General features: G+C 51.0%; 1 long non-coding RNA gene across 1 annotated transcript in view; it reads left to right on the plus strand.

Annotated features, from left to right (window-relative positions):
• Window positions 1–24196, plus strand: part of LOC132336271 (uncharacterized) — a 44643-nt gene that overhangs the window by 12157 nt on the left and 8290 nt on the right. The window contains exon 2 of the long non-coding RNA XR_009488838.1: window positions 21908–22059. This is a non-coding gene — a long non-coding RNA (uncharacterized LOC132336271). The remainder of the gene's footprint in view (window positions 1–21907; window positions 22060–24196) is intronic.

The raw sequence follows: 24196 nt of genomic DNA on the forward strand, positions 1-24196 counted from the left end.
TGGTCAATGAGGAAAATAGGATTTTGGTTAGAAGACAGTAGAGGTATTTTTTATATTGCAGAAACCAGTGTTTCTGCAGTGATGTTATATCTAATGCACTTAGACTTCATTCTGGATTTTACAGTATTTTGGATGAGTAGCAGGCTGAAAGGGGTCATGGAAATGCAGATACAGGAAATCTGCAGATATACTGGTATTTATTCTGCTGCAGGTTTGCTTCCAAGCCCCACTGAAAGAGAAGCTGGTGGTTATGCAGAGTCCCAGACAAACCTGCATATGCCAACCTGGCTTTATTCAGAAGATGCAAAGACATTTTACAGCTGTGAATTTCACCTTGGACTATTTTTCTAGTCTTTATAAACTGGCACTTTGCCTGAATACCCAAACATTTAAACTGTTTCTTAACTGCTGAAAATCAGAAAGTTAGCAGTAAACTGTGCTTGTTTGGGAGCAACTTCAATTGTCATGCATATTTTATGTAACCATTTTCCATCTTAGTGAACTTAAGTCCACATTGAAATCCTCTAATATGAATTCTGCTATTTAATCTTCATTAGGGTGCCTTTTTTCTCTCTCCATTAAACCACTGTGGATTAAAATAATTACTTTTGTTTAGTGCATGATCAGAGACTCACCTGGCCTGTCTCTGCAGGCGGTTTGCCAACGCCCAGGTCAGTGTTTACCCCAGAGCAAGCTCCTTGTGCAGCTCCCCAGGGAAGCTGGGCAGAGCCTGTGCCTCAGCCAGAACGAGATTAGCTGTGCCATTTGTCACTCACAACTTCTGTGGGGCTTGAACGGGGCAGGAAATTACTGCCAGTGGAAAATGAGCAAAGCAGAAAGGATGGACGCGTCAAAAGACAAAGATTTTCTCTGTCACAGCTGCCATGAGCTGATCAGACCCACTGAGAAAGGGGGCAAATATCATGTGGGGAAGTTGGAGCCAACGTTAAGGGAAAGCAAACTGGAATTTGAAAGGGAGGGGGGGAAGCCTATAGATGCAGCAGGCACAGGTGCAGATGGAAGCTGCAGATCTGCTTCCAGGAATGCAGCTCACCCTGTGGGTTCTGGGGCTGGCACCATCCATGGGCAGGGCTGGCTCTGAACCCATTATTAGAGGTGATCAGCATTAGCCCTGCTGTCATCTGAACTAAGAAATCTGATCATGTTTGCTTTGAAACGCTCCACAGGCTTTGTTCTTTGGGGGGAGGATTTGAAATTTGGCAGGAGGATGTTCTGCACCTCCCTGAGGGGCAGCAGGGCCGGTCCCTGCTCCTGCACCTCCCTGTGCTGCTGCTCTGGGCTGGGGTCACCACTGCCATGGCAATGGTCCTCAGCCCTGGGCATCACTCCTGGGCCACTGCAGAACTGGATCCAGATGTGCTGATCATGACACTCCAGTGTCAGTTGGGAAACCACAGAAATTAAAGACTTAAAGGCTTGTCGTGTTCTCTTAGGCTTCCTTCTTCAGTCCTCAGCTCGCTCTCTTCTGACAGTGCTGTAATACCTTTTCCTTTGGCTCAGTTCCTTCCTGCCTTTAGAAAAATGACGCTCACAAAAACAATCTTCCTCTTCTCCAAAATAGTTGAAAATCGTGAAGTAGAACTTGGAACCAGGAAAGTGAGAAATGTTTTAGGACAGACATTGTAAATATGAGAGCCATGGCCCCCAAGGGTGTTGACTACAATAAAGTGTCAGGGTTAAGAGCAGCCTGCCGTGTCTATCCTCACAGGAGACAAGGGTATTTGTAAAATAAACCCCAAACTTTAGAGCCACAGCAATGGGAGAAGCTAACCAATCACTAAAACAGACATTCTATGGATAAAAATAGCACCAGCCTTTAAAGGGGTTGTGTTTAAGACATTTGTCCCGTTGTTACCTTTTTCTGTTCTGCATTATCAACTCTCACTACTCTCAGTCACCTTTCCTAAAAGCTTGGTACAGCCCAGCCAGCACATTCTGGCTGCACCTTTGGAGAGAGCTTTGCTTCAGGATGGTGAGATCCCTCTCAGCCTCCCTGGCAGAGCAGCCTGTACCCTGTGTGTGTCCAAGGGAGCAAAGGGGATTGTGGGGAGTCGCCTCAAGTGATGAATCCCACCAGAGGGGGAATGCTGGGGCTGCTGACACTTCATGCCCAGACTGGTTTCTGTTCCTTGTGGCTGGAATCCCCCATTAATGCAGGGCATGGATCAAGGGTGACTGTGGAGGGACAGATGGTGCTGAGTCTGACTGGGATTTAAATGAGACATCCGTGGTGTGGGAGCCTTGTTGCTATTTCTGTACACCAGGGGAAATGACAGCCTCCTAGGGAAATTGCATTTGGGACTCCCTGCTCCTGTCCCTTCCTGATTTCCAGGTGTTCCCTGTCAGATTAATGCCAGAGTAGGCTGCAGGTTGGGTCTTGTACTGTGTGATTTGGTATCACAGCGTGGCACTTGGAGACTGCCCCAAGCACCTGTGCACAGGAAGGGATCCACATCCCACCCGTGCTGCTGCCAGCCCAGGGATCCACATCCCACCCGTGCTGCTGCCAGCCCAGGGATCCACATCCCACCCGTGCTGCTGCCAGCCCAGGGATGAGGGTGAGGAGCTTTGTGCTGAGATAGGTGTGCTGTGCTGTGATAGGTGAGCTGTGCTGAGATAGGTGAGCTGTGCTGAGATAGGTGAGCTGTGATAGGTGTGCTGTGCTGAGATATGTGAGCTGTGATAGGTGAGCTGTGCTGAGATAGGTGAGCTGTGCTGTGCTGTACCAAGCTCTGCTGTGCTGTGCTGAGCTGTGCTGAGCTGTGCTGAGCTGAGCTGAGCTGAGCTGAGCTGAGCTGAGCAGTCTGCCACAGCCCAGAGCAGGAAGGAATCCCAGGCTCTGAGCTGGAGGAGCTGCCAGCAGGTCTGACCCAGCTCACAGTGCTCACAGTGCACAGGACAGGAATGATTCCTCTGGAAAAACAATGGGAGCAGAAGTGCTGACTGCTTCTGAGTTCTGGCTCCTGGTCTCCTTTCTGTCTTGCCCTAATGAACATTTAATTGGCTAAAGCTCTGATTATCCCTACAGTGAGCTGGCAAGCCCAGATAACTGTCTAGATTCTTGGATGATATAAATAGGCACAGTTCCAGTGAGCTGAAGGGAGAAATGCTGATTTACCCAGCTGAAGGCCTGGCCTGGTAATTCAGTGGTTTTATTTTTTATTCTTTTTTCCCATGTGGAGCTGTATTCCCAACTGCATGCAGATGCTTCCTAACCCTCAGCTTCAGGATTGCAGCCTGCATCTACCCGATGTGTCCTCTTCTAAAATCCTGCAGCATTTTAGAAGACAAAAGGAAAGAGGATTTCTTCTAGTTAGATATTTTCTAATAATCTTGTGACAGCGGGGAATCCCCATAGCTACAAGTTTGATCTCTATGTCTGTGTATAAACTTCTAGGGAATAGATGAGAGAGCAGCAAATGCTATTCAAAAAGAAATACTATAATTCCAGGGGATTGAGTTCCAGCAGAACTGGTTGTGTATTGGAAGCAGCTTTTTCTGATAGACATCCAGGTAATCTCAAGCTTCCTGCCAAACACACAGTCCTCTGCAAAAGATTTCCTTAGGGATACCAATTTATATCCAAAAGTCTCTGCACACACTGACTAACATTGGAAATTACTGACTTGGTTGCAAATACATGTGGGTGCCTGTGAGCAGAACTTGATTCTCTCTTGGTTTTTTTTTGCCTCCAGATTTTTCAGTTGAAAAAAACGAAATAAAACCCAACCAAAAAAAGCCCCATATGAAGTGAACAGAAAGCAAGGTTGGTTCGTGTTCCTTTGCCTTGCACAGGTGTGTGTGAGAACACCAGCCCTGCCTGAGCAGGGAGCTGCAGCTTTCTGCAGAGGGGCCAGGGAGGCACTCACAGCTGTCCATGGCACAGAACCAAGGTGCTCAACTTCAGACACCTTGGAGAAAGAAACCCAAGGGAAGAGTCTTGGTGATGGGAGCCCAAAGCTTTTAGGAGGGACCATAAGCATTTAAAATGCTGTTACAGTGCTGTGTGCAGGAGGGCTCGGGCTGCTGCAACCCTCGGAGGTGTCTGGGGACAGGAGCAGAGGCTGGCCCTGCTGAGCAGGGACCTTGGCCGTGGGTGGCTGTCGGCTGTGAGGCTCTGGGGGCTCCGAGCACCCCTGCCCCGGCTCAGGGAAGGATTCCTGATGGTGCTTTCCCTGCTCCTGCAGACAGGGAGATCACCCTCTGCTGCACCTGAGGAGGCTGCAGCAGCAATCCCCGCTCAGCAGCTGCTGCCTGCAGCCAAGGCAGAGCCAGGCTGGGCTCTGAGCTCGCTCCGGGCTGGGAGAGCAGCTGCCCCAGCAGGGAGCAGCTCTCCCCACACAGCTCCCACGCCAGAGGGTTTGCAGGGAATGCACTGGGGCTGGGTCCAGTCCCGCTCAGCCTCAGCAATCCCCCTTCTGCCAGACTGCACCCTGTCACTTCCTTGACTAATCCTCTCCTTAGCTGCCTTTAGTTAACACCTCTTTAGTTCAGAAATTGGCTTTTTTAGATTTATACTCCACTAATTGGCTTTTTCACCCTCTGAACCCTTTCTGCTTCCTCCTGCATGCACCCCAGCCCCTTTCAGCACCTAATCCCCTCTTTCCACACTTCAATCCCACCATTCTCTTCTCCCTCCTTTTTATTTCCTCCCCAAATGAGCTCGTACTCTTTTGCTACAACCCCCGAGGCTCTGGTGTTAAAAATCTGTCTTATGTTTTGGTGTTAAAAATTCCTGACTTTCCCTGACTTTCATTACCTGACCCTTGTAAAATGCTCTGATCCTGTGCACGTGCATGGGCACGCCGAGCTCCGAGTGGAGGCAGTGAGACCACTGCCTGTGTCGCCAGGTTTTGTGGTTTTAGCAGGAGTTGCACGATGCTGATGTTTCTGTTTCTGAAAATCCCAATTTAAGGAGCTCATGTTAGAAAGGTTCTGCTTCACATAGGGATAAAAACCAAACCAGAAGCAATAATTTCTAGTCCTGCTAGTTGTAGAAGCAGATAGGAAGTGTAAATCATATAAATCTGAGAGGGAAAAATAAAAATAACTCAATTGTCTCTTTATATATTTCAAATCTCTTCCCTGTAATCTCATAATCTCATTGAAGCTGATCCAAATTTTGAATACCTGCAGTTGGCAACGCTGAACAGGCAGTTAAACACGTTTGGGATTATTTGCACTCACTTATTAAGTTATCACTGGCTTTTCCTAAACAGAGACCAAGTAAGTCAGGAAGATGGATTGCCTATACAGTAACAGAACAATGCTGCACCCAGGGCAGACAACAGACTCAAAGAAAGGAAAAGAGAGCACCAAAGCTGTGCTGGTCCAAAGGGAGATTTTGGGAACATCTGGTCTCTACTGGAAGAAGCATTTCTCCAAAAATGGGGGAAAAAATCAAACAAAAAAGTAAAATCTGTACATGTATTCAAAAGCAAAACTTTAACGAACAGGCTTTGATCTGCAAATGTAATTAGCATTAGAATTAGAGATGGAATGGAGATTTGTCTAAAAGCATTAATTCAAATCCCACGCCTGATATTTTCTTATCACTGCTGTAATTCTAACAGTGCCTGTGGCAGATTCAGAAATCAGAAGAAAGGGACAAGGGCAGTAGGTCTCCCACTAGCAAAAAAAAAAAAGGGGGGTGGTGGGAATGAGGAAAAAGAGTGTGAGATGGAATTAATCTATAATATCCCCAACCCAACTCCATTTCCAATGTATGAATTATTTATCTCCCAATCTCCAAACGCCAATATCTGTGTGCACCATTACTTTGATCTGCTGCTGCTCCCCAGCACTGCAGAGCCACACTGAGAGGGCTGTGGGGAGCCACGGGTTCCTTTCACAGTGTCCCAAACACCAGCTCTGGAAAGCTCTGGGATAACAGGCTGCAGAGAAATCCCTTTCCATGTCCCAAACACCAGCTCTGGAAAGCTCTGGGATAACAGGCTGCAGGGAAATCCCTTTCCATGTCCCAAACACCAGCTCTGGAAAGCTCTGGGATAACAGGCTGCAGGGAAATCCCTTTCCACATCCCAAACACCAGCTCTGGAAAGCTCTGGGATAACAGGCTGCAGGGAAATCCCTTTCCATGTCCCAAACACCAGCTCTGGAAAGCTCTGGGATAACAGGCTGCAGGGAAATCCCTTTCCACATCCCAAACACCAGCTCTGGAAAGCTCTGGGATAACAGGCTGCAGGGAAATCCCTTTTCCATGTCCCAAACACCAGCTCTGGAAAGCTCTGGGATAACAGGCTGCAGGGAAATCCCTTTTCCATGTCCCAACACCAGCTGCTCTGGGATAGCCTCTTTCCCTGGGGCTCCCTGCTCACTTTCTGCTGGCACCGTGGGTCACTCTGTGTGCTCAGGTGGCACTGGGGCTCCTGTCACCCTCAGCAGGTGGGTGGCACCAGGGCTCCTGTCACCCTCAGCAGGTGGGTGGCTCCGGGGCTCCTGTCACCCTCAGCAGGTGGGTGGCTCTGACTCGGTGGCATGGGGCTCCCTGTCACCCCCAGCTGCTCCCTCAGTACTCACTCTGAGGCCCAGAGCCTTTCCAACCTGTGCCATCCCGGCTGTATTCCCTCTGGAAGAGGTGGCCAGGCTGCTGCTCCCACACAGGGGCAGAGCTCATGACCAGACACCTCTCAAACTCCCTTTTCTGGCCATTTCCTTCTGTGAATTGTGCTCTCTTTGAAACTGGAAGAAGACACAAGGGGATTGGGCCCTTACGAGAGGGATTTGACCGAGCATTTAGTTTTCAAGTCAATATTTTAATTGCTATTACTATTATTAAACTTGCAGTTTTGCTTGATCTTGTTACAGTTTTTACCTTTTTTCATTCCCTAGGAAAGAAAATAACTTTAGCAGGAACAAAGGCTGAGGGGCTGAGCAAAAGGCAGCCATAAGAGTCTTATCAAAGCCCCAACAGAGTGGGAATAATTATTCACACTCTGTTGGGGGTTCTAGAAAGACCATCTGAGGAAAAGGATCACTCAGCCTTTTCAACATGTGAAATTAAAGAAAACCACCAGAAATTCAGTCCAGGCTTGGGAGGGGGAAGTCACACAGGGGCAGCTGAGAGGAAGATGTGGCTGTCTCTGGCACTCGGCTCCCAGCAGCAGCTGCCCCCTGGCCCAGCTGGGCAGTGCCACCACAGCAGCTCTGCCACAAGGCTCTGGCAGGAGCTCAGGGACAGGAGAGCAGCAGAGCTGCACACAGCCCTGCATGGGACCCCACGGACCTGATGGGCTCTGTCACTGCCTCCCAGTGTCCTGCTGGCTGTTTGTCCTGCTTATGTACAACGATCCTAAGCTTTACCTAATCATCCTCTGTGTTTAAATTCAAACACCTTTCTGTCATCACCCACCCTGGCCTTCATTCTGGAAAGAGGCATGCCCTAAATATTCATGGTACAGCCTTACATTGCCCTGCTGAAATCTTCCATTTGGAACTATTTGGCTGCTGGCTTTTGAAGATGGTAACCAGCCATAATGATTAACAGGGTTTCATTATTTAGCTGGACTCTCCCACCTGTCTGTATCCATTTCTTATTTCAAATGGATTCTCTCTGAGGCCATGTCCCTCATTTCCTTATGTTTTGCATAAACCCTCCCTCTGTGGAGTCCTGACAACACATCCTCATGGACTGTCACAGACACAGGTCGTGGTGTTCACTGTGTCCCCAGGAGTCAGGGAACTAACTTTGTCTCCATGACCTAAATGGGAGACTGAGGCAGAGTGCTGTGAAATGACCTAGCAGGGTCACACACGAGGTCTGAGCAGAGAAGAACTCTGAATACAGCTTTTCCAAACCCAGAGCTCATATACTGACCACAGTGTCAGATTTGGGTTTATTAAAATAATAGTTATATATATGTTATTGAAACGACTCAGAACTCTGTAATTAGGGTTGACATTTAAAGTGATGCCAAGAATTGAATCAGCTCCAGTCTCTGGTAAAGCAGGGTTACCCAACTGACTGGAGCTAGCCTTTGGCACCTCAGAGCCCTACCCAAACAACTGGGGAGTGTTTCTGCCCCTGAATTACCTCTCTGCAGTTCACCTCAGGGTGAGGCTGTGGTTTGTGTGAGAGCTCCCACAGCTGCCATGCTGAGAGCCCTGGGCTTGGGGCTGCCTTCCCTCTGCCCGTGCCCTGCAAGGAGAGGGGAGAGATGGCAGAGTGGGCATGGACAGGCTGGGTTTGGGATCTGTGGGCATGGACAGCCTGGGTTTGGGATCTGAGTGGGCATGGACAGCCTGGGTTTGGGATCTGTGGGCATGGACAGCCTGGGTTTGGGATCTGTGGGCATGGTCAGGCTGGGTTTAGGATCTGTGGGCATGGACAGCCTGGGTTTGGGATCTGAGTGGGCATGGACAGCCTGGGTTTGGGATCTGTGGGCATGGACAGCCTGGGTTTGGGATCTGTGGGCATGGTCAGGCTGGGTTTAGGATCTGTGGGCATGGACAGGCTGGGTTTGGGATCTGTGGGCATGGTCAGGCTGGGTTTGGGACCTCTGAAGGGAAATGCTCTCCCAGGCTGGGCTGAACACCCCACAGCAGCCATGGCAGCAGCTCACACTTTGCTGGCTCAGCACATTGCTTCACCCAGGCTCACGTTTAGGAATTATTAATGAGGGGCTTGTGAGGCTTGCTTTATTTTAATGCACGGTTCAAGTCAACGCTGGCAGCATTCAGATCTCCCTTTGGAACAGGAACCTGTGATTGGCTCCTGCTTGCTTGGCAGGAGGTTTTACAGGAGCTCTGAGCAGGATTTGGGTTAGAGATGGGGCTGGTTCCTGCCCAGGTGACACCTCACCTGTAACTACAGCCACACCAAAGGCTGCTCTTGCCCAACACCTTCAGGCTGAAGTGGCCTTTGAATAAGCACATGTGAAATTAAAGGTGATCTCTCTGTGCTTTGGGTCTCCAATGTGAGGCTGCTTCTTGAATGTGTCAAGTAAAAGACTCTGCACAGTTTTCTGGCCTGGAGTTTTGAGACATTTGTTGAGAAGCAAGTTTAAAAATTGCAGATTGTGTCCACAGATAAAGTACTGACCAGGTCTCTGCGTCACTGCTTCATCTCTGGCCAGCTCCTGGAGATAAAGGATCCTTGCAATTCTTCAGGAACAGCAGGCCTTCCCCTCCCCAGCGTGCCTTGGGAGCTCGCACAGAGCTAAACCTTCTTTCCAAATGGTTGGCATCTTTTCTCCCACGTGAAAAGCCCTTTTTCCTCTCCTCTGGAGATCCTGGGGACGGGTGTTGTCTGCATCCAGCAGGCCCTGTGGTGCTGCCTGCTCAGAGGGCAGGGGTCTGCCTTGGCACCCCCGGCCAGGGCAGGGCTGGGAGGAGCCCACACCCCTCTGGTCCTGGCAGCTCCTCACCAGGCCTTGTCAGCTAGGGCAGAGCCTGAGCTCGGGGTTTATTCCATATGGCGTGGGAGGGAAGTTTCCAGTCTGAATTCATCAAAAGAAGCGAGACCAGAGCCTAAAGCCAGTCCTGCACTGGCCAAACCAGTGAAAGGGCTGATGTGGTGGAGTTCCCTCCCTGCCCACATTTAGGAGCCCTAAGAACAAACAGAATCTGAACTCTCCACTGATCTGTGCCTCCGTACAGAATGTTTTACTGTTTCACTCTGTGCATTTTGCTGGTGGCTGGCTGCTCTGCTGGGCTTGCCAAGCTAGTGACAAATGGCAGGAGACAGAACCAGAGGTTTGGCAAGAGTTGTGGAGGTGGAGGCTGGAGGCAGAGGAGAGCCCAGCCTGCCTCCCTAGCTAAACATCAGCTGCCTTTGCCATTGTATGGACTAAATCTTGTTGGGTTTGTGTTGGGAAAATTGCAGATCCCCAGCACAAAATTCTCCCCGCAGGGCTGGCTGAGCTGTGTTAGAAATGTGCTGTATACCAAGGGAAAAGCACTCTTGGGTGTCAAAAATTGTTGGTGTTGCTTTGATTATTTAAAAAAAAATACTTTCAAAGTGGAAAAGAGGATTTTTTTTTTAATCTTAAAGGGAATAAAAAGCAGCAGGGAGTTGCTTTCCTTAGTCTATATGCCCTTTAAAATCCAGCACAGAATACCCCATTAACTTATCCTCTCTTTCCCAGCATCAGTTTTGAAGAATGCCTGTCCCACTGCAGATGTGCAGCTGACACTGTCAGAGCCAGAGCTGCAGGCAGGAGGGACATCTCCCCCTTGCCCCCAGCAGCAGCTGGGGAGAGCTCATGGCAGTGGCTGAGCAGAGGGAGCCCAGGCAGGGCACCTCTGTGTCTGTGCCAGCCCAGAACAGGGATGTGCTGCTGCTGTCCCCCCTGTGCCAGCCCAGAACAGGGATGTGCTGCTGCTGTCACCCCTGTGCCAGCCCAGAGCAGGGATGTGCTGCTGCTGTCCCCCCTGTGCCAGCCCAGAACAGGGATGTGCTGCTGCTGTCCCCCCTGTGCCAGCCCAGAACAGGGATGTGCTGCTGCTGTCACCCCTGTGCCAGCCCAGAACAGGGATGTGCTGCTGCTGTCACCCCTGTGTCTGTGCCAGCCCAGAACAGGGATGTGCTGCTGCTGTCACCCCTGTGTCTGTTCCTGCCCAGAACAGGGATGTGCTGCTGCTGTCACCCCTGTGTCTGTTCCTGCCCAGAACAGGGATGTGCTGCTGCTGTCACCCCTGTGTCTGTTCCTGCCCAGAACAGGGATGTGCTGCTGCTGTCACCCCTGTGTCTGTGCCAGCCCAGAACAGGGATGTGCTGCTGCTGTCACCCCTGTGTCTGTTCCTGCCCAGAGCAGGGATGTGCTGCTGCTGTCACCCCTGTGTCTGTTCCTGCCCAGAACAGGGATGTGCTGCTGCTGTCACCTCTGTGCCAGCCCAGAACAGGGAGGTGCTGCTGCTGTCACCCCTGTGTCTGTTCCTGCCCAGAACAGGGATGTGCTGCTGCTGTCACCCCTGTGCCTGTGCCAGCCCAGAGCAGGGATGTGCTGCTGCTGTCCCCCCTGTGCCTGTGCCAGCCCAGAGCAGGGATGTGCTGCTGCTGTCACCCCTGTGCCTGTGCCAGCCCAGAGCAGGGATGTGCTGCTGCTGTCACCCCTGTGCCTGTGCCAGCCCAGAACAGGGATGTGCTGCTGCTCTCACCCCTGTGCCTCGGCCATTGTCAGCAGGTCAAAGCCCTGAATATCAATGGGCTCGTTGCTCACCCTGTGACTGCAGTGCTCACTGCTGTGGCACAGCTCTCACCTCTGGCCTCGCCATCCTCATGGCTCCCACTTCAAAGGCTCCTGCTCGTGGAGAAAATGCCTGATTGAAGGAATGGCCAGAGCTGCACAATTATTTCAGAAAAACTCCACATTGTGTTTCAGCTGGGGACAGGAGAACTGGCCAAAGTCGGAATCTCTTTCAAGATTCAGATCTAAATCCTGAGGTTTAGAAATATAAAAGTCAAAACTACAATAGTCCAAACACACAGAGCCTATTCTTTGCACCTTGAAATGTGGAAAATTAAAGACCTGCTCTCAGTTTGACTACTCACCTTTCCATTTTCTGAGGCACCCAACAAAGTTCCCTCTGCTAATGAATACAGGTTTTGATTGTTGGATTACACAGATTATTTTCTGTCATCTTCGAGTCCTTTAAACAATTGCTGCCTTTGAAATCCCTTATGCAAGAAGCATATGACCTTACACCACTCCTATTCCTCTTTTGTGTTTAACATCACAGCCCTCTCTGTGCTTACACACAATGTGGGGAGAGCTGCAGGTCAGGGCTGCGAGGTGAGAGCTGAAAACGCAGGGCGCCCAGCTATTGAAGCTGACACAAAATACACTGAAGAAAAGAGGCTGCATGGAAAAGGCTTTAAAAGTAAACATTATTTTTTAGATCGCATTTTGTTACAGTTCCTAAGACTGAGGCACAGATGGTTGTACCCAGGACAGGATATAAATCAAGGGACAACAGAAAATTAAATGGAATGTAAACTCGAGTGCTGAAACAGTCTCAAATTAAAACTTGCTTGAAGTGTGGTCAAGAACACCCATTCTGGGTGGAATTTATACAGGAGCCATTCCTGCTCCCCCAGGCTTTCTCTTTCCCCTCTCTCTTTTCTCTGTTCCCTTCCCTGTCCTCCTGCTTGTGCACTGACACCAGTCTCTGATGAATCTTCCCTGAGTGTTTCAGATTCCCACAATATCTTCCCTTCTAACACAATACTGGAGCCCACAAATGGAATTACTGGGTTCTGGGATGTCTGGAGGCAGAGACAGGCAACGTTCAGAGAAACTGAGGCACTGCTGCTCAACACCAAGCTCCTGCCAGGAGCTGAGGATGTTCTCAGGTCCCTGGGAAGCCTCAGACTCTGTTTAAACACAAGGAAACTTCCACACATAGTGAATGGTGGATCCTTTTGTGAATGTTTATGGTGAGAGTTGTTGTGCAGCACAATTCCTAGGCTGGGATTTGAATGCAGAAAATGCTGTGGGCACAACAGGCTTGAAACAATAAACTCAGCCTAACTTTGTCTAACTCAGCATTTAGAAATTTTATTGGCAGAGACTTGCAGAAAGGAAGGAGAAATCATAATTCAGCAAATTCCTTCTATCACTGCTCAGCTTTCTGTCCTGGAGTAAATTATTCACCTCGGCAATGGCTCAGTTAGAGGAGATTAAAGGCTGGGTTCTGGCAGCCTTGCTGCTGTTGGTGAGCTGGGGGTGTGTGCCCAGAGCTGGGAAGGGTTCCAGCCTGTGCCACCTCAGCCAGGTGACAGGTGAGCCACACTGAGCCAGAGTGTCCCGAGGAGGGAGGGAGGGCTCACAGGGAAGGGTTCCAGGCAGTTCCCAAGGAGGGAGGGAGGGCTCACAGGGAAGGGTTCCAGCCTGTGCCACCTCAGCCAGGTGACAGGTGAGCCACACTGAGCCACAGTGTCCCGAGGAGGGAGGGAGGGCTCACAGGGAAGGGTTCCAGCCTGTGCCACCTCAGCCAGGTGACAGGTGAGCCACACTGAGCTGGAGTGTCCTGAGGAGGGAGGGAGGGTTCACAGGGAAGGGTTCCAGCCTGTGCCACCTCAGCCAGGTGAGCCACACTGAGCTCGGGTGTCCCAAGGAAGGAGGGAGGGCTCACAGGGAAGGGTTCCAGCCTGTGCCACCTCAGCCAGGTGACAGGTGAGCCACACCTGAGCTGGAGTGTCCCAAGGAGGGAGGGAGGGCTCACAGGGAAGGGTTCCAGGCAGTTCCCAAGGAGGGAGGGCTCACAGGGAAGAGTTCCAGCCTGTGCCACCTCAGCCAGGTGACAGGTGAGCCACACTGAGCCAGAGTGTCCCGAGGAGAGAGGGAGGGCTCACAGGGAAGGGTTCCAGGCAGTCCCCAAGGAGGGAGGGCTCACAGGGAAGGGTTCCAGGCAGTTCCCAAGGAGGGAGGGAGGGCTCACAGGGAAGGGTTCCAGGCAGACCCCAAGGAGGGAGGGCTCACAGGGAAGGGTTCCAGGCAGTTCCCAAGGAGGGAGGGAGGGCTCACAGGGAAGGGTTCCAGGCAGTTCCCAAGGAGGGAGGGCTCACAGGGAAGGGCTCCAGGCAGACCCCAAGGAGGGAGGGAGGGCTCACAGGGAAGGGTTCAAGCCTGTGCCACCTCAGCCAGGTCCCACCTGGGCACTCTCCAGCCCTGGCATGGCACAGGAGTGTCCCTTGTTCCACACCTTGCCTCTGCCCTCTGAGCTGCTTCAGGCTCTGGTGGCTTCAGCTGTTCCTCGTTGTGACAGCAGTTCTGGGCTCTTTCCTGAGCTTTACTGACCAGCAAAATCCCCTCCACAGACAAAAGGTTTTGCTGTGTTACTCCCAGGATCAAAGCTGTCTGCAAAGTGCAAAATGTGACCCTTCCCCTGTCAACAGAAAAGCAAAAATGATATTTCACTATAATCAGCCAGGTGCAAGTCCCCCACTAAATAAATAAACCTCATGAAACTACAATTATTAAACCAAATGCATTTGACTCCACCAGCCTTTCATGAACTGGATACCTGTTTATCCTGATAATTCTCTGCATGGAAAATTTAGGAATAATATTTTTTTCCTGCTGACAAGGCCTGAAAAAACAGCTGATATTCTGTCACTGTGCCCAGACCTGCAAAATTCAACAGGTGACAGCTGAAGTGATAAAATTCCCACAGAATATTTTGGAATTCAGAACTGTCAGGCAACTCACAGAAAGCAGCCCATGTGCTCTGCAGGCACTGATGTTTCATCTCTCACTTCTCTCAGCTGCCCTGAGCTCAGAGTCATCATTTCAGCTCACTGGAAAGCACTTGATGCAGCCAGTTCCTTTTAAAATATATTTTGTTGGAAGTTGTTAGAAAATTCAATAAAGACACTTTGATCATGATCCATTCATTGACTTTCTTGGACTAACTTTTATATGGGATTTAAAGTGGATTTGAAGCTTCTGTTTCAAAAGCAAAGCATATTTTCCAAATTCCTGCAGTGCCTCATGGCATCAGCTTTGCTTTTGAAATAGAGAATGAGGATGCAGAGATATTAAAGCTAAGCTCAGAGAAACATGATTTTCATCCCCTCTAGAAAAACAGGAACATCCTTACTCTGCCTTTGAATACATAATTAGTGCTAATTGCAGACACATGCCAGAAATGTATGCAGCAGGACAGAGTACAGAATGCAGAGCACAGAATTTTCCTGTCAATGCCAGGGACAAGCAAAGGAAGAGCTGCAATTTTTCCTCTTCCTGGACCCTCCTGCCACAGGCAAGACCTACCAGTGGCCAGCACAGAGCCCTCGAGGTGTTCTCCTCCCCATCTGGGTCACCCCCAGCACTGCCTCGTCCTGTGCCTGACTCCCCCACGCAGGAAGAGAAGAACATCACACAACACAGAATTCCCATTCAGCTTTTCACATTTCCCAGCTGTTCAGCAAGTCCCTGGATCCAAGTCAGAGTGTGCAGGTGCTGAAGGAATGGCTCAGGATGGAATTGCATTATGGAGAGCACTGCTGAGGGCTCCAGGGTTTGCCTGCATGAGGATCAGCTGCTCCTGTCCTTAGGTCCTTGCTGTCACTGTTCTGGCATCTTTTGCTCTTATTTAAAAACTCCTGTGTCTCCTCCAGCCCCCTGAGAGTGACAGCGAACCAGAAGAAGCTGGAGGAGCCCAAGGGCCAGGGAGGGCTTGTGGCCTGAAGGAGCAGGAGGCCAGCAGGGTGGCTCCTCCTTGGCCCCCAGGCTCTTTCATCAGCCGTGCCCAGGCTCTCCTCAGGCTCCTCTGGTAAATCAGCTGGCTCAGAGTGCCAGGTGCACTCAAAATCACTTCAAGCCTGGGAAATTTTGGGTAGGTTGTCCTTGCTGTTGTGATAGCATTTTTACACTCAGGTTCTGTCCCAGTAACGACTGCAAACTGAAAGCAGCCCTGAGTTCTGGCTGCCAAGGAGCAGGCATTGTCACAGGGCTGGCAGCCGGGCGTGGGCATGCCCCTCCAGGTTCCCTCAAAGAAATGTGGAACATAAATCCAAATGTTTATTCCCATTCATGTAAGTGTTGCCCCAGCTCTGCCTTCACATGTTTAGAGGTGTTAATTGAGTTCTTCCCTGTTGCCATTTCAAACTTCTCCCACCGTAAGAAGGGAGATCTGCTCCTCCAGCTGTGCTGCAGTGCACAAGGCAGGAAGGAGCCGTGGGTGAAAAGCCCCAGCTCCCTTGGCAGGGCTGAAGGAACTTTGGTGCTTCCCCCCAGGAAGGGTCTCTGGAAGGGCTCAGGTGGGTCAGAGCTTGCAGGGCTCCCCTGCAGCCCCTGCAGCTCCAGGGGACGGGCCGTGCCTGCAGGGAGGGAGCTCGTGTCCTACATTGCAATGCCCAGCAGTCTCCAGAGCTCTGCAGTGTTTTACAGCCCTTTGTGCTACCCAGCTAAAAATTAACAAAACAAAACAAGAAGCTGGAAAAAGAGACAATGAAAGGACCTAGGTTGAGATGCTCCATAATTTATTGCAGATCTATGAGAGAACACTTGTAGAACCCATTTAATTCATTTAATAGTAATGCAAACATTGATATAAATTAAAACTCCAGAACGCTTTCTCACATCTTTTCTCTCCCCATGAGAGGTGAGTGAAAATGATTTATTACCCATAGATTATAATTGCTTAAAATAGGTTATGATGTAAGAAAAAATCTAATCCCTTCTACCAGGCAGGAGCAAAATTCTACAGACAGAGAAATTACATCTAACGCCAGTGTGTTAAGGAAGAAACATTCTTCTTCTCCCTTTGGGGAAACTCTAAGAACATCTTTTTAGAACTGTCAAAATTCACAAGCTGTAATAAATTATTCTTTTTCATTACCCATTTATTAAGCAGGCTGTTTGGTATAATAGCAGAAAAATTCTGTCTAATTTTTCCAGCATTACACTACTGTGATTTCTCATTTGAAACAGACGAGTTATCAAGAGCAGTGATGTGTTTTATTCCCTACTTTGGGACCATCTTGCCTCTGAATTCTGATGAAGACAACTGGTGAAGCGTGTCAGGCTCTGCTGTCAGAGGGCTCTGTCTCAGGAGGGGCTGGCACTGCCACCCAGGGCTGCCAGGTGGGCACCTCCACCATTAAAGTGGGCACCAGGTGCAAAACTCAGGGGGAGGTTACACCCAAAATTTGAGGAAAAGCAGGTACCAAACATGTAGGAATGTTGTAAATGCAGGGATCTCCTCAACTGTGATGCTAATGTGAAATTCTGAGACTTCCTGCTGGATAAATGGGTAAAATCCTGGCCACGGAGATGAGAAATCTGGACCAGGGTTCTGGCTCTCTCACCAAGCTCTGGATGATTCTGAGAGAGCAATCTATTGAATGCAGTCATTGAATATATCATAGGCATACATAAACTACAATGATATGGCTATATTTATATTTTATAGATGTGTGTATATAATGGCAAAGGTGTCCTCAGGGAAAATCTGCCTCAGCCCTGGTGCTGAAACACCAATGACCTTGCTTTTGTAAAATGAAAGTAAAAACACACATTCTTTTTTTGGTCTGCTGAGGCTGTAGTGAAAATGCCCACTCTGCCCTCGGATTATTGTGTGCAGAGGGATCCAGAGTTACAAACCACACTGCACGTGGTGATTAGAATAGCTTTATTCAGAGCATTATTATTATTTTTATTATTATGCTCATTTGTCATGGTCCTCACTGGGTTCATCCTCCCCAGAATCAGAATCTGAGCTCTAACACCAAAAGTCTCTGCTGCACTTGCACTTTGGATGCTGAGCAGGCCCAGGGGTGTGTCTGGCCAGACCCTCAGCTGGCCAAAGGAAACTCTTGCAGGTCCCCAATATCCCAGTGCTCCCCGAGCTCCCCCCGGGTCTCACCTGCAGCTGCACACCTGGCACCACAGAAGTGCCCAGCCCCAAACCAGGATCAGGAGCAGAGGGCAGACGCTGCAATCACATTTTTAGGAGCCCTGCTGTCCCCAAAAGGGACAGGCAATGAAACAGAAAGAGAAGATAAAAGTTACCTGTGTCCTACCCCCGAACGGGTGCAGGAATGCTGCCTGGCTGGCTCTGGCTGGGAAGGGATACAAAGGGGGTTCTGACCCCACTCTGTGTCTGCACAGCCAGCTGACAGAAAGCTGCTTTCTTCACTCGGAACTGGGTTACATTTTTATAACTAATCCACAGCTCTCTGACTGAAAAGATTTGCTAAGCCCCCACTTGCTTTTTCTTCTAGGTCTGTGCACTCCAAACGCTTCCTTCCTCCTCCTTCCTCCTGCTTCCTCCTGCTTCCCAGAAGTAAATGCCAGGCTGTTTCTCTGAACTCACAGAACCCAACTTTGTGCCTTGCATTGTTAAACAGGATTCACAGACAGGGGAAAACCCAGCACCCAAACAACTCAGTGCTTCACTGATCCATAAAATCATTATAGGCAACATTTTGGTTTCAACAAGGGCCAAAAATTCTCCCCCCTCCCCGAATACAAAAATAAAGCAGAAACAAAAATAACAAGGCTATTAATCTTTCATTAAGTTAAAGGGATGAAAAGGAATCGCTTAAAGTATCATTCTTTACTTGCACCACAAGATTGGATGCCCCCTGCCAACTTCAAAGGCTCTAAAAGAAGCTGGTTAATATTGTTGGCACTGAACCAGATTGTGGTTTATTTTAGTTTTTCTGATTTTTTTTCAACAAAAGAAAACATTAAGGGTTGGACACTGATTGCTGAGGAACAGCTATTGAAGGAGGGGGCCTTTTGTGCTGCTACCAGTAATATGTCAATTTTCAGACATGCAAAAGCTGCTCAAAAAATGGTGTCAGTCTCTGCACGAGGGTTGAAGTCTGTAACACTGCTCCTGTTTGCTCTGTGCTTTCAGCTCAGATACAAACCACACTTTCCCTGCGTGCCAGAGCAGTAGCTCTGGTGAAATATGGACTTTATGCATCCCAGGAGCAGTAACAGATCCCCCATAAGCCACCAAGTCCCTCAGCTGCCCTGCACTATGGTGCTCCTCTTCCATTGCTCCCCAGCCCTGAGGTTTGTGTGATTGCAAGCTGAGCTGGTTGCTGCTGAGGGACAGCTCTGTGGGCAGGGCTCTGTCAGCTGCAGGCTGTGCCCTGCCTGGCACTGGGAGCTGCCAGGAGCAGCCAGGGCACAGCAGGTGCCTGGCACAGATAATGATGGGCTGAGAGGTGCCTGGCACAGGTCATGATGGGCTGAGAGGTGCCTGGCACAGGTAGTGATGGGCTGAGAGGTGCCTGGCACAGGTAATGACGGGCTGAGAGGTGCCTGGCACAGGTAGTGATGGGCTGAGAGGTGCCTGGCACAGGCTGATGATGGGCTGAGAGGTGCCTGGCACAGGTCATGACGGGCTGAGAGGTGCCTGGCACAGGTAGTGATGGGCTGAGAGGTGCCTGGCACAGGTCATGATGGGCTGAGAGGTGCCTGGCACAGGTAGTGATGGGCTGAGAGGTGCCTGGCACAGGTCATGATGGGCTGAGAGGTGCCTGGCACAGGTCATGATGGGCTGAGAGGTGCCTGGCACAGGTAATGACGGGCTGAGAGGTGCCTGGCACAGGAAATGATGGGCTGAGAGGTGCCTGGCACAGGTCATGACGGGCTGAGAGGTGCCTGGCACAGGTAGTGATGGGCTGAGAGGTGCCTGGCACAGGTAATGATGGGCTGAGAGGTGCCTGGCACAGGTCATGACGGGCTGAGAGGTGCCTGGCACAGGTAGTGATGGGCTGAGAGGTGCCTGGCACAGGTAATGATGGGCTGAGAGGTGCCTGGCACAGGTCATGACGGGCTGAGAGGTGCCTGGCACAGGTAATGACGGGCTGAGAGGTGCCTGGCACAGGTCATGATGGGCTGAGAGGTGCCTGGCACAGGTCATGATGGGCTGAGAGGTGCCTGGCACAGGTAGTGATGGGCTGAGAGGTGCCTGGCACAGGAAATGATGGGCTGAGAGGTGCCTGGCACAGGTAGTGATGGGCTGAGAGGTGCCTGGCACAGGCTGATGATGGGCTGAGAGGTGCCTGGCACAGGTCATGACGGGCTGAGAGGTGCCTGGCACAGGAAATGATGGGCTGAGATGTGCCTGGCACAGGTCATGATGGGCTCAGAGGTGCCTGGCACAGGTAATGACGGGCTGAGAGGTGCCTGGCACAGGTAATGATGGGCTGAGAGGTGCCTGGCACAGGTCATGATGGGCTGAGAGGTGCCTGGCACAGGTAGTGATGGGCTGAGAGGTGCCTGGCACAGGTCATGACGGGCTGAGAGGTGCCTGGCACAGGAAATGATGGGCTGAGAGCTCAATGTGCCCGGGCTCAGCAGTGCAGCCTCTGCAAGTCCTGCCCAGGTGTGTGGCACAGGCAGAACACAGAGCCTGAAAGGGATTCCCTCCCTTTTCAGAGGCAGGAACAGCCCAGGGCCCACCACACAGACAGCTCCAGCCTTGTCCCTCAGGGCAGAGGGAGGAAATGCAGGTGTGACCATGCAAAGTGGGGCCCAGCAGGGCTCCAGGTCCTGCCTCCTGCTCTCCCTGTCCTGGCTGTGAGAAAGTACCAGCTGAGAATTTTATTAGGGGAATATTCAGTGCACCTAACAGGAGCAGGTATTTTTAAAATGCAAACTGTGCAAGCACAGGGTAATTGGAAGTATCTGTTTCATTTGATCCGTTGTGATTCAGTCCCCTAAGGCAGCACTCCAGGATCTGCCCTTTCCAATCCCTATTACCAAATAAAACAGATCTATCCCATTTGTCCCTGGGAAGGTTTTTTCTTCTTACATCAGGCATAACAACTGCAAATAAATTTGGCTACATTCCCCAAAGAGTATTTCACCCAACATCTCCCTGTCATGCTTCTATGCATTATCTCTGCCAACTATTCCCTCTGGGCCACATCCAACATTCATCACAAAATTTCCATGTAATCCAGCAGTGTTTGCAGAAGGTGTATGTGCATTCCTGCATATGCCAGATATGACAGATGGCTTAAATTCCTCCTTCAAAAGCCTTTTCAGGAGAACTCTGTTACACTGGTGCTGTGATGGATAACGTCCCCCTGGCTTCTAATAAACACTGTCTTTTATTTGTCTGAGCTAGTCCATAAATTTCTGGGGCAGCAGGAAAGGGCATGGCCATTATCCTTTCTGGGTGTTTTTCAAGAGGAAGCACACGCTTCCTGACCAAACAGCAAAAGGAGCCAGCTGCACTGCTGGCAAGGCAGGTTGCCCAATGCCTCCCATGATGAGCCACCTTTCAGCTGCTCACAGTCCTGCCAAGCTGTGTCTGTTTGTCCTGAAATGTGTGATCCCAGCCGACTGCTCGGTCATCTCTGGCACTGAGGGCAAGGATCACAAACATTCTGGCAAACCAAGTGGCAATCATGCAGTTATTTGTCTGAAAGTGAGAGTTGTGAGTTTGCAATAAGAGCTGCAGGAAGGTCCCTGAGGGAAGGGAGGATCCTGTCCCAAACCTGTCAGAGGTGTCCATGGAGTGGGAGGAACACAGGAGCACTGGAGATACAGGGAGGCCCTGGACCACTGGGGGAGGCCTGGCTTCTCTGGAAAAATGCAATGATGTCATTTTAACTCTGCCATAATGCACGAACAGCAGGGAGCTAATGCTGCTCCACCAGGAGCCCAGCTCCTGCCATCTTCTTTTTTTGAGTGCCTGAGTTCAACCTGAATTGTTTTCTTCCCACGTGTTCCTCTGGGTGTGTAAGAAATAATGGCAACCAACGCAGACAATGCAAAATGCAGTGACCCCGTTCCAGCAGCTGGGTGAACTGCATGTCTCTGGTGCAATGGCCCCCACATCACAAAAGGAATTCCTGCCCTGAAAAATTAGTTTGCTCCATCTCTCAAACTTCCTGGTGGAGTTCCCAGTTGGACAGGACAGGGAAGAGATTCTCCAGCAGTCTCTGCCAGGAGCTGAGCAGGCCTGCAGGAAGAAGAACGTCCCCTGGGTGTCCATGGGCTTAGTGCAATGCCATCAGCAGGGGTTCCTTCTGGGTTTGTCACCAAACACCCCTGGCAGAGGGGCAGCTGCACCACCCAGCTGGCCCCAGTGGGATCAGCCCTCGGCCAGGAGGGGCTCAGCATCCTCTCCAGCCTGGCTGCATCCCTGTGGCTGTCACTGAGCTCATGCTTCTCTCTGGGGAAGTTTATCTTGGAAAGAAGGGGTTGAAGTTTGGCAAAGCAAAAAGACTTTTCAGGGGGGAACGGCTAGTTCAGCTCGAGACAGCTGCCTGTTAAATGTTCTCTTCATGATAAGATCCTAAAAGAGCTGCTCAGGGGTGAGCAGTCTTGCTTTCCTTTCTTACACTATCTCTGCTGAAGTTTCTTTTCTGCTTATAGAGAAGGGGAACAGTTTTCTTTTACTTTCTTTTTTCTTTTTTTTCTTTTCTTTTTTTTTTTTTTATCACCAGCTTCAGCCACAGGGTCAGCTTTGATTTGGGTGAGTCAGAAACATATTTATCTCTGAAATTCTCCTCTGTGCCTGGGAATGAAGTGTTTCTCCTCATCTCAGAAGAAAGAGACGTACTTTAAATAACAGCAGTGCCAAAAAAGAAAATAAAAGGTAATAACAGCATTTGTTTTACTTGCTACATGGTCGGCCTGATTGATGTGTTGCTGGTACATGTATGATTTTAAGAGACTTCTTCAGTTTCTCCGTGACAATGTTTGTAGTTTGTTTATAGAAAGAGATCTGTACTCAGACTTTGTTCTACGCTCTGCTCAGCTCCAGCAGTTGTTACAGCAGATAGGCCTGACCCAGTCCTCACCCTGTTTAAGATGTGGTTTATTTTTGCAGGCATTCCATATTTGCAGGAAGCACTCAAGCCTTAATCTGGACCACTTGTAGGGTAGTGAAAGGAGAAAAACAGCTTTGGGAGCAATCCTCCTGGAAAGCTGAGCCTGGGAGGGCTCAGCAGGGCCTGGGCTTGGGCAGGGCTCAGCAGGGCCTGGGCTTGGGCTGGGCTCAGCAGGGCCTGGGTCTCAGGGGAGGCTCAGCAGAGCCTGGGTTTGGGCTGGGCTCAGCAGGGCCTGGGCTTGGGCTGGGCTCAGCAGGGCCTGGGCTTGGGCTGGGCTCAGCAGGGCCTGGGCTTGGGCTGGGCTCAGCAGGGCCTGGGCTTGGGCTGGGCTCAGCAGGGTCTGGGTCTCAGGGGAGGCTCAGCAGAGCCTGGGTTTGGGCTGGGCTCAGCAGGGCCTGGGCTTGGGCTGGGCTCAGCAGGGCCTGGGTTTGGGCTGGGCTCAGCAGGGCCTGGGCTTGGGCTGGGCTCAGCAGAGCCTGGGTTTGGGCTGGGCTCAGCAGGGCCTGGGCTTGGGCTGGGCTCAGCAGGGCCTGGGTCTCAGGGGAGGCTCAGCAGAGCCTGGGTTTGGGCTGGGCTCAGCAGGGCCTGGGCTTGGGCTGGGCTCAGCAGAGCCTGGGTTTGGGCTGGGCTCAGCAGGGCCTGGGTCTCAGGGGAGGCTCAGCAGAGCCTGGGCTTGGGCTGGGCTCAGCAGAGCCTGGGTTTGGGCTGGGCTCAGCAGGGCCTGGGTCTCAGGGAAGGCTCAGCAGGGCCTGGGTTTGGGCTGGGCTCAGCAGGGCCTGGGTTTGGGCTGGGCTCAGCAGGGCCTGGGCTTGGGCTGGGCTCAGCAGAGCCTGGGTTTGGGCTGGGCTCAGCAGGGCCTGGGCTTGGGCTGGGCTCAGCAGTGCCTGGGTTTGGGCTGGGCTCAGCAGGGTCTGGGTCTCAGGGGAGGCTCAGCAGAGCCTGGGTTTGGGCTGGGCTCAGCAGGGCCTGGGTTTGGGCTGGGCTCAGCAGGGCCTGGGTTTGGGCTGGGCTCAGCAGGGCCTGGGTTTGGGCTGGGCTCAGCAGGGCCTGGGTTTGGGCTGGGCTCAGCAGGGCCTGGGCTTGGGCTGGGCTCAGCAGGGCCTGGGTCTCAGGGAAGGCTCAGCAGGGTCTGGGTCTCAGGGAAGGCTCAGCAGGGCCTGGGTTTGGGCTGGGCTCAGCAGAGCCTGAGTTTGGGCTGGGCTCAGCAGGGCCTGGGTTTGGGCTGGGCTCAGCAGGGCCTGGGTTTGGGCTGGGCTCAGCAGGGCCTGGGTTTGGGCTGGGCTCAGCAGGGCCTGGGTTTGGGCTGGGCTCAGCAGGGCCTGGGCTTGGGCTGGGCTCAGCAGGGCCTGGGTTTGGGCTGGGCTCAGCAGGGTCTGGGTCTCAGGGGAGGCTCAGCAGTCCCTCCCCTGCCTGGGGGAGAGATTTCTGCCCAAGCACAACACTTGGAGCCTGAGCTAGGCCCAGAAGTAGAAAGCTTCACATCCCTTCAAAAATTGCAATTCAAAAAAATAAACCCAGAACTTTTGTGATTTCACAGCACTTTTAGTGAACCATCTGTTTCTTCATGGAGCCCGTTAAGTTCTTGCCTGCACAGTTTGCATGGTGACAATGGCTTCAGTTTTGCTCAGTTCTGAAACAGATTTCCCTTCTGTCCCTTTCTGTTAGATTGATTTCAATTTAATTAAGTGGTCAAAATTTAAAGTATATTTTTTCCATCTTGAAAAACAAATCCTTCATTGGAACTTTACAGAAAGTTGTCTAGCTAGGTCTTTATTTTTCATTTGGAATAAGTCTGAGTTTTTACACTCCTGAGAGTTGTTTAAGCAACCATCTCACTTATCTGCTGAAAAAACAATATTTTAAAGATGCAATTTTCTGTGAGAGAAGCTGGTTCAACATGTA

Source organism: Haemorhous mexicanus, chromosome 19 (genome assembly GCF_027477595.1).
Source record: "Haemorhous mexicanus isolate bHaeMex1 chromosome 19, bHaeMex1.pri, whole genome shotgun sequence".
NCBI classification, from domain to species: domain Eukaryota; kingdom Metazoa; phylum Chordata; class Aves; order Passeriformes; family Fringillidae; genus Haemorhous; species Haemorhous mexicanus.